Below are 10,736 nucleotides of genomic sequence, written 5' to 3'. Positions count from 1 at the left end.
GAACTCTCATTGCTACTGTCCACATTGTAATGCCCCATGTGCAGGTCTGTCTCTCCCAAGCACAGGCCTTTTGCATCTCTGATTCTTCCATTTAGAACAAAGTGAGTCAAGCAGTGCTCAGTTGTGTTTGGTGAATGCAGGTGTGCACAAGTGAGACGTTTAAAAGCTCATTTTCCACACAAATATTGTCACAATGGTGATCTCTGAGGGAGTGTGTGTGCGCTGGGGCCGGAGCTCTCTCTCCCCTGCCCGGGCATGTTCTAGCCCCCCATTCCAAGTCTAGTTCTAACTTGTATACATTACACTAGGCTTAGGAGAGGGCAAGCTCCAGGCAGCCTCAGGCACACAAAGTTCTTTTTTTTTTTTAATATTTATTTATTTGTTTGTTTTGTTGCATTGGGTCTTACTTGTGGCAGGCGGCCTCCTTAGTTGTGGCATGCAAACTCTTAGTTGTGGCATGTGTGTGGGCTCTAGTTCCTTGACCAGGGATCGAACCCGGGCCCCCTGCATTGGGATCACGAAGTATTATCTACTGCGCCACCAGGGAAGTCCCATCAGGCACGCAAAGTTGACATCAGCTAACACGCAGCCCAGAACAGAACCTGTGCACATGATGGTAACGCATCTGGGTCAGAAGCCCAGCGTGGGAAGAAACGCTTCCTTTCCAGACCCTGAGCTGCAGATACCTCCAGTTGCCTCCCCATATCTCCATATTCCCCTCTGTTTTAGTTAATTTCCTAGGGCTGCCGTGATAAAATACCATAAACTAAAAATAAAAATATCAGAAATTTATTGTCTCAGTTCTGGAGGCTAGAAGTCCAAGATCAAGGTGTCAGCAGAGTTGGTTCCTTCTGAGGGTGAGGAGGGAGCATCTGTTACAGGTCTCTCTCCTAGCTTCCTGTGGTTTACCAGTGGTTTTTGGAATTCCTTTGCTTTCACGTGGCATTCTCCCCGTGTCTCTTCACATTGTCTTCCCCTGTGCTTGTCTGTTTCTGTGTCCAAATTTCCGCTTTTTATAAGGACATTAGTCATACTGAATTAGGGCCAACCCTAATGACATCATTTTAACTTAATTACCTCTGTGATGACCCTATTTCCCAATAAGGTCACATTCTAAGGTACTAGGGATGGAGATTTCAACATATCTTTTTTGGGAGGACACAATTCAACCCATAACAGTTATGGAGAAGATTTGAAGATATTACTGTTAGAGCATTGGTAGAATTGCTATATTCTTAACCTTTGTGGGTGAAGTTGAAGCCAATGTGATATAGTATTTAAGATTTGGGGGCTACTGTTTTTTTCGCAGTTTTACTGAGATGTAATTGACGTAGAGCACTGTATAAGTTTAAGGTGTGCAGCATCATGATTTGACTTACATATATTGTGAAATATTATTTGGTTTTTAAAGGGCAGAGGGATCAGCACAGATGTTCATTGCTGGGTTATCTATAATGGTCAAATAGAGGAAATATCTAAATGTCCCACAGTAGGAGGATAGTTAACTAGATGCTGATGATGAGAATGATAACCAACATTCTTCATGGCTTACTCCGTGCCAAACACTGTACCAATGACTTTATATGAAAATTACCATTTAAGTGTAAGTTATGGTTCACAACCTGATAAAGAACATCTACAAAACCCCCCACAGCTAACATCACACTTAATAGTCAGAGACTAAAAAGCTAAAATCAGGAACAAGATGACGACGGCAATTCTCACCATTGCTATTCAACTTTGGTTGTTTTTTCGTTAATTAACTAATTAATTTATTTTGGGTGTGCCGTTTCTTAGTTGTGGCATGTGGGATCTTTAGTTGTGGCATGCGAACTCTTAGTTGCGGCATGCATCTGGGATGCCCCGCCCAGGGATCGAACTGGGCCCCCTGCATTGGGTGTTCCCCTGGACCACCAGGGAAGTCCCGCTGTTCAACTTTGTACTGGACGTTCAAGCCAGGACAATTAAGCAAGAAGAAATAAAAGGCTTCCAGGTCAGAATGAAAGAACTAAATTACTTCTACTTGCAGATGACATGATCATGTATATATAAAACCTAAGGAAGCCATTACACACATACACACACACACAAACTATTAGAGCAAATGAATGAACTTAGCAAGGTTGTAGGATACAAGACCAGTATACAAAAAACATCAATTGCATTTCAATCCAGAAACGGTATTAAGAAAAGAATTCTGCTTATAACGCTAACACACATATATGGAATTTTAAAAAGTGTTACTGATGAACCTAGTGGCAGGGCAGGAATAAAGACGCAGACATAGAGAATGGACTTGAGGGCACAGCAGGGGAGGGGGAAGCTGGGATGAAGTGAGAGAGTAGAACTGACATATAGACACTACCAAATGTAAGATAGAGGGCTAGCGGGAAGCTGCTGCATAGCACAAGGAGATCAACTGATGCTTTGTGACGACCTAGAGGGATGGGATAGGGAGGGTGGGAGGGAGGCGAAATGGGGATATATGTATACATATAGCGGATTCACTTTGTTGTACAGAAGAAACTAACACAACATTGTAAAGCATTTATACTCCAATAAAGATGTGAAAAAAAAAGAATTCTACTTATAACAAACTCAAAAATAATACAATATTTAGGAATAACAGTTTAAAAAGTAATGTAAGATTTGTACACTGAAGACTATAAAACATCATCAAAGAAATTAAGGAATGGGACTTCCCTGGTGGCACAGTGGTTAAGAGTCTGCTTGCCAATGCAGGGGACATGGGTTTAAGCCCTGGTCCAGCCTTGCATGGGGGAAGATCCCACATGCTGCAGAGCAAGAAAGCCTGTGCACCACAACTACTGAGCCTGCGCTTTAGAGCCCGCGAGCCACAACTACTGAGCCTGAGTACCACAGTTACTGAAGCCCACAGGCCTAGAGCCCGTGCTCTGCAACAAGAGAAGCCACTGCAATGAGAAGCCCACACGCTACAACGAAGACCAGCCCCCACTCACCGCAACTAGAGAAAGCCCGTGCACAGCAACAAAGACCCAACGCAGCCAAAAGTAAATAAATAAAGTTATAAATAACTTAATTAATTAAAAAAAGAAATTAAGGAAGACCTCAATTAATGTAAAGACATCCCATGTTCATGGATTAGAAGACAATGTTATTAAGATGATAATACTCCCCAAATTGATTTATAGATTCCAAGTGATCCCTATCAAAATCCTAACTAGCTTTTTTGAGCAGAAATTAAGAAGCTGATCCTAAGATTTATATGGAAATATAAAAGACCCAGAATAGCCAAAACAATCTTGAAAAACGAGAACAAAGTTGGAGGACTCACTACTTCCTGATTTCAAAACTTCTGTAATAGAGTGCAGTACTGGCATGAGGAGAGATATCTGTATCAGTGGGACAGCATTGACAGCCCAGAAATAAACTCTCACTTCTAGTCAATCGATCTTTGACAAGTGTGCCAAGACCAATCAATGGGGAAAAAATTGTCCTGTCAACCAATGGGACTGGTAGAGTTTTTGTTTTTGTTTGTTTTTTTTTTGCTGTACACAGGCCTCTCACTATTGTGGCCTCTCCCATTGCGGAGCACAGGCTCCGGACGCACAGGCTCAGTGGCCATGGCTCACGGGCCCAGCCGCTCCGCGGCACGTGGGATCTTCCCGGACCGGGGCACGAACCCGTGTCCCCTGCATCGGCAGGCGGACTCTCAACCACTGCGCCACCAGGGAAGCCCTGGTAGAGTTTTATATATACATGCAAAAGAATGAAATTAGATGCCTATTTCACACCATGTACAAAAATTAACTCAAAATGGGACATCAACCTAAATGTAAGAGCTTAAAACTCAGTCTCAGAAGAGGGTAAATCTTTGTGACCTCGGATTAGGCAGTGGTTTCTTAGATATGACAACTAAAGCAACAAGAGAAAAAACAGATAAGTTGGTAGCCAGCCACTGGGGGAACATGGACCCCAATGTTCCCTGCCTCCAGGGACTCACACCCTGTGTAGTCCTCTTAAGTTGTACTAGGTGTGCTGTGTGATCAGCAGCAGAAGGCAGAAGTGATGATCTCAGGGGATTAAAAAGCCTGAAGCTTCTGTCTTTGGTGCTCATTTTCTCTCTTGAATCACTCTTTCTGGGGGAAGCATGCTGCCACGTTGTCAGCAGTCCTAAGGTGAGGCCTATGTGCTGGGAAACTGAAGCTGCTGTCCAACAACCATCAAGAAACTGAGGTTTGGGTTTCCCTGGTGGCACAGTGGTTAAGAATCCACCTGCCAATCCAGGGGAAACAGGTTCGAGCCCTGGTCCGGGAAGATCCCACATGCCGCAGAGCAGCTAAGCCCACGCGCCACAACTACTGAGCCTGCACTCTAGAGCCCACGAGCCACAACCATTGAGCCTGAGAGCCACAGCTACTGAAGCCTGTGCGCCTAGAGCCCGTGCTCTGCCACAAGAGAAGCCACCGCAATGAGAAGCCTGCACGGTGCAATGAAGAGTAGTCCCCGCTCGCCGCAACTAGAGAAAGCCTGTGCACAGCAGTGAAGACCCAACACAGCCAAAAATAAATATATTTAAAAAAAAAGGAAAAGAAACTGAGGTTTGCCAGCAGCCATGTGAGTAAGCTTGGAGCAGATTCTCCTGCCCCAACTGAACCCTTAGATGACTGCAGCCCAACCCACAGCTTGAGTGCAACTTCCTAGGAAACTCTGATCCAAAACCACCCATCTAAGCTGCTCTTAGATTCCTGACCCTCAGAATCAATATTAGATAATAAATGTTTGTTATTTTAAGCTATGAAATGTCAGGGTAATTGGTTCACAGCAATCGATAAAAGCAATAGATGCCCCTCGTTCATGCAGTAAGCCACTCTGGGTAAATCTAAACTTCAGAGACAGAAGCAACCGGCAGTAAAGGATGCATCTACAAGGACGTTTATTGCCACTGGCTTTGTTTTGGAAAATGATTCGGTATAATTATAAATTATGGTGGTACTATTCTGTAGGACGATTGTACAGCTTTTGATAGGAATCCGAAAAGATTCATGATACATCAAGTGCGGAGAAAAAGAGTTGCTGAGTTATTGGTATGGTATCTATAGTAGGCATTGCTGGATGTGTCTCCCCAATACCTGTACTCCCCTTCTTCCTTATTCACAGGCCATGTACCCAGCTTAAAAAATAAACCTTGGGACTTCCCTGGCGGTCCAGTGGTTAAGACTCCCCCTTCCAGTGCAGGGGGTACGGGTTTGATCCCTGGTTGGGGAGCTAAGATAGCACATCCTCACAGCCAAAAAACCAAAACATAAAACAAAAGCAATATTGTAAGAAATTCAATAAAGACTTTAAAAATGGTCCACATCAAAAATTCTAAAATCAATCAATCAATCGATCAATCAATCTTGATTTCTCAGCTTCCCTTGCAGCTAGGCATGACCACATGACATATTTCTGGCTAATGAGATCTATAAGCAGAAATCTACAGGAAGGAACCTCTGGGGAAAATATTGTTTTTCTTGTAGCACGTTATTATACTTTTAATCAGAGTCAGCTGGTATATGCCTGTTATCTTTTGCCTTCCTTCTTCTGTCTGCCTGGAACATGGACTCAGCGAATGCAAGGCAGAGCCGTCTTGTGACCAGGGGACCAAAGTCACACTTTCAGGATGGGGAAACATAAAGAGATGTGTGCCTGAGTGGCGGCAGCAGCCCACATCAGCTAACAAAACACATTTCTTACTTAAGCCACCATTTAGGTGCCGCATGCACTCCTGATTACCGTAGGATCCATTTTCATTTAAAGGAAAAAGAAAGGGAGAAAAATTACCAGTGGATGTATGTGTGTGATGAATTATACCAGCATAAAGATGTTGAAGGATACACATGTCACCATGAACACTGACAGTTAATAGCAACGGATAAACTTGGAGGCAAAGTCGAGATTATTAAGTTTCCGTTTGTACTCTATGTTGTTGACATTGGTACAGGAAATGTTCGTTAATTTCGTGATGAAATACAATAGTGTCCCACCTTACAAAAAAAAGAGAGGAAGGGACTTCCCTGGCGGTCCAGTGGTTAAGACTCTGAGCTTCCGCTGCAGGGGGCACGGGTTCAATCCCTGCTTGGGGAACTAAGATCCTGCATGATGCGTGGTGTGGCCAAACGAAAACAAAAACAAAACAACAGAATAAAAAGGGAGAGAGGAAGAAAGAAAAAGGGTACAACACCTTCTTGGAATTACCTGTTATCACTCAGCCAGCTCAGGTTCAAGGCAAGCTGGGCCCCAGTGACTGGGCAGGTACTACAGAGAGTGTCGTGGAGCCAGGCGTGGGGAGACTGAGGAAATGGAAGATTCGGAAGAGCTCTCCAGTTTGAGCCAACACCACCAGATTCAGAGTGTTCCGCAGGCCTTGGCGTGGAGGGTGGGGCCCTAGCACTGGCAGCCTAACGAGGCAGGCACCCAGGAGATCATCAGAACCCCGCCCGGAGACAGGAGGCTCCAGGGTCAGGTGCAGCCTGGCAGAGAAGGAGAGCGGCCAGGGGTAGCTGGGGCCCGGGATCAGCGGACGACACAAGGCAGGGGTCCTGACCTGTGGCCTAGCACGGCTGTGGCCTGTAGCGCGGGCCCCAGGCTCCCCAGCGGTCCTGGCTTTCAGGAGCAGGGCTCAGTTACCTTGCCTGCTCTGGAGGCCTGGCCTTGGGGCTGGATCCCGCCGCCGTCCATGCAGCTGAGCAGGGCTGTGGCACACAGGAGCCAGGTGTCTGGACCAAATCACAAACAAAACTGTGCAGCTGACTGTGCTTGGGCTTTCCAGTGATTCTTCACTTTCTGGAGCCGTCATGGCCCTCTCTCTGTGGCACCAGGGGGTCGGGGTGAGGGCCGCAGTGCTGCTGTCCTGGCCCCACCTCCCCCGGCGCTGCCTCCCTGCTCCAGTTTCCTCTCTCGAGGCCGCCAGAAGCTTCCTGTCCCCTCCGGCTGTCTGAGCAGCTTCCTCATTTGTCTCTCGACGTCTTGCAGCGGGTGTCTGGATTGCTTCTGTGCTGAGAAAGGCGGACAGGCCGGGAGCAAACAGAGAGCCTCTGGGATTCTTCAGAGGTGCACCGTGGAAGGAATGGCAGCTCCGCTTGGCGGGGCCCAGCTAGGTTCTGGGGGAGTCGGTGGAGAGAGGCCACCATTTTCCTGGACCAGGCCTGATCGCTTTGTTTCTTCCTCCATCCTCCCCCGCTCAAAGGCCGCCTTTTCTCTGCAGATAACAGAGTCTAGCTTCTAGGGGAGGTTGCCAGAAAAATACAGAAATTTGAATTTCAGATCAACACCAAATAATTACTTTTAGTGTAAGTTCTGTGTCAAATATTGCATGGGATATACATATCCTAAAGAATTATTTGGTGTTGATCTGAAAATCACATTTAACGGCGCATCCTGTATTTTTATTTGCTAAATCTGGCAACCCGATCCTCGGCTTTCAAAGTTCAAATCAGATTTCCCAGAAAGAGAACAAAAGAAAAGAAACCCATAAAAAAAACAGGTGAAAAGAGCATGTGTGCGACTCCACAGCTGCCCCTCCTCAGGGTCTGGGGTTGGAGAGACCTCCCCCCCCGGGGGGGGGGGACGAGACAGAGAGAGGCTCAGTCTGGGAGGGGGCACCCGGGTCCAATCCTTACTCAGCCACCAACTTCCTGTTGGTCACCCTGGGCAGGGGCTGGGCCTCCCTGGGCTCCCAGGCTGGCGTCTGTGGCCTCAGCACCCGTCCATTCATCACACTGGTTCTGAGAAACCCCTCCGTGTGTCAGACTCAGGCCTGGGAGAGGAGTGGGATTCCCGGCCCCTTGAGCAACTGGCCAGCAGTTGGTATGTGCAAGATACAGTCACAAAAAAGGATCCCCGTGATCCCGAAAGACGGAATTTCCTCCTCCCTCCAGATGGAGAGTGACTCAGCCCCCACTGGGCCCTGAACCTGCCCTCTTCCTGGTGCCTATGGCCACTGCAGGGACTGCCTCTGGGAAGCATCGCCTGTCATGGCACTTAGAGTACTCAGCACTGGCACTGCCATCATTGGCACAAAGCCCTCTGGGGCTACTCTCTCTGTTAGGGGAACCACTGACGGAAACCGCCCACCCTGGCCAGGCAAGATAGTAGTCACTTGCAACAGGAGGTCCTGGTAAGGAATGCGGAACTAACAAGCTACCACCAACCAGAAGAATTCGGGAAAGGTCAAAAGGAGAGAGGAGACGCTAGTCCATATGTCCTACCAACCTCCCAGAATCCTTCTCACTGAAATCCACCCTGGCTGAGTGATGTGCACGCCACCAGGAAGGACCCTGAGTCAGAGTGATTGGCCAGAGACAACCCAGTTACCATAAAACCCGAGACCGTAAGCCACGTGGCAGAGCGGTTCCCCTGGGTTCCCTGACCCTGCTGCTCTCCGCCCAGGCGCCCTTCCCAATAAAGTCTCTTCTTTGTCAGCACGTGTGTCTCCTTGGACAATTCATTTCCAAGTGTTAGACAAGAGCCCATTCTCGGGCCCTGGAAGGGGGTACCCCTACCTTCAAAATTTCTCTACAGTGGTGTAGTTTCAAGATGCTCTGGAGGGACTTGCTTTCCCTGGACCAGCTGGGTTGGGTTGGATCAAGACAAGCTTGGGTCTCCCAGATGCCCACCTATAAGTGTCCAAGGGGCTTCCGATCACCTGGGTGGGCCAGGAAGTCTTTGAATGGCAGGCTGAGGATGCTCTGGTCGATACTACGTGCTTTTTCCAGCATGGATGGATGGTGGGAAAAACGGAAGGAGAGAATTTGATTTCAATGACTAGAGAGGTCATCTAGATGCCACCACTGTCCTCCACACAGCAGTGAGAATGCTTAAAAAAATTATGTTTTTAATCATGGTAAAAAATATATAACACTCACTACTCACAAATATATAACACTCATTCAGTACACTCACAACGATGTGTAACCATCACCACTATTGCCAGAACGTTTGCATCATCCCAAACAGAAACTCTGTACCCATTAAATAATCATTCCCCAGGGAATTCCCTGGACGTCCAGCGGTAGGACTCTGTGCTTTCATTGCCGAGGGCCCAGGTTCGATCCCTGGTCAGGGAACTAAGATGCCACAGTTGTGTGGTGCAGCCAAAAAAAAAAAAATAGAAAGAAAGAATAATCCTTCCCCACTCTTTCCCCTCCCCTCCTAGCCCCTGGTAACCTCGAATCTCCTTTCTGTCTCTGTGAATTTGCCTGTCCAAATACCTTATAGAAATAGAGCCGTACACTAGTTGCCCTTTTGTGCCTGGCTTCTTTCACTCAGCATGTTTTCAAGGTTCATCCCTGTTGTAGCAGGTATCAGAACTTCATTCCTTTTTGTGGCTACATCATATTCCATTGTATGGATACACTGCATTTTGCTTATCAGTTCATCTGTTGGTGGACTTCGGGTTGTTTCCACCTTTTGGCTATTGTGAATAATGTTGCAATGAACATTGGTACACAAATACCTATTTGAGTCCCTGCTTTCAATTCCCTAGGGTAACGCCTTAGCGTGGAATTGCTAGGCGAAAATGAAAAACTCCTGTGTTTCTCCTCTATTACAACATTCTGCATTTCTGGTCACCAAATGTGTGGGGTTTTTCCCACACCAACCAATTTTCAGACACCAGCTTAGTGGGTCTATAATTTAACTCAATTTTAATGCTATCTACCTGGAGATAGCATCAGATCCCACAGGTTAAGGGCTCAATTCCACAAGACTGACCCCAATTTGGATGCCAATCCTAAATCCAGGTTGTCACCTGAGCTTCTGAAGGGCTGGTGATAAATTAGAGGTTTCCATGACTCCCTTCTTGGGTTCAGTCATTTGCTAGAGTGGCTCACAGAATCAGGTTAACAATTTCCTTACTAGATTTCCAGTTTATTACAAAGGATGTTAAAGGATATGAATGAACAGCCAGATGAAGAGGTACATAGGGCCAGGTCCACAAGGGTACAGAGCACAGGGACTCCTGTCCCAGTGGAGTTTGAGGTGCGCCACCCTCCTGGCACACGGAGGCGTTCTGGTTCATCCACTTGGAAGCTCTCTGAACCCGTACCGTAGGGATTTTTATGAAGGCTTCATTACTTAGGCAAGACTGATTAAATCATTGGCCATTGGTGAGTAATTGAATCTAGCCCCCTTTCCCTCCTCAGAGTTCAGGGGGTGGGGCTGAAAGTTCCAACTCTCTAACTATAAGGCTGATTCACCTGGCAACCAGCCTCCTTCCTTAGGGGCGGTCCAAAAGTCACCGCATTAACATAAACTCAGGTGTGTTTGAAGGGCTTGTTATGAATAACAAAAGACACCTCTGTTGCTCTTATCACTTAGGAAATCCTGACAGTTTTTGGAGTTGGTACCGGGAAAACAGGTGAAGACCAAAATATATATTTATCATATCACAATATCACACTGGTCATATAATTCCATGTTTAACTTTTTGGAAAACTGCCAGATGCTTTCCCACAGAGGCTGCACCATTTCACATTCCCACCAGCAATGCAGGAAGTTTCCAGTTTCTCCACATCCTCTCCAACCCTTGCTATTTTCTGTTTTCTTTTTTATCATAGACATCCTAGTAGGTGGTACCTCATTGTGGGGTTTTTTTAGTTTTTTTTTTTTTTTTATTTTTGGCCACGCTGTGTGGCATGTGGGATTTTAGTTCCCCGACCAGGGATCGAACCTGTATCCCTTGCACTGGGAGCGCAGAGTCTTAACCACTG

This window comes from Tursiops truncatus, chromosome 15, assembly GCF_011762595.2.
Source record: "Tursiops truncatus isolate mTurTru1 chromosome 15, mTurTru1.mat.Y, whole genome shotgun sequence".
In the NCBI taxonomy this organism is placed as follows: domain Eukaryota; kingdom Metazoa; phylum Chordata; class Mammalia; order Artiodactyla; family Delphinidae; genus Tursiops; species Tursiops truncatus.
Note: the sequence above shows the minus strand (reverse complement) of the source record.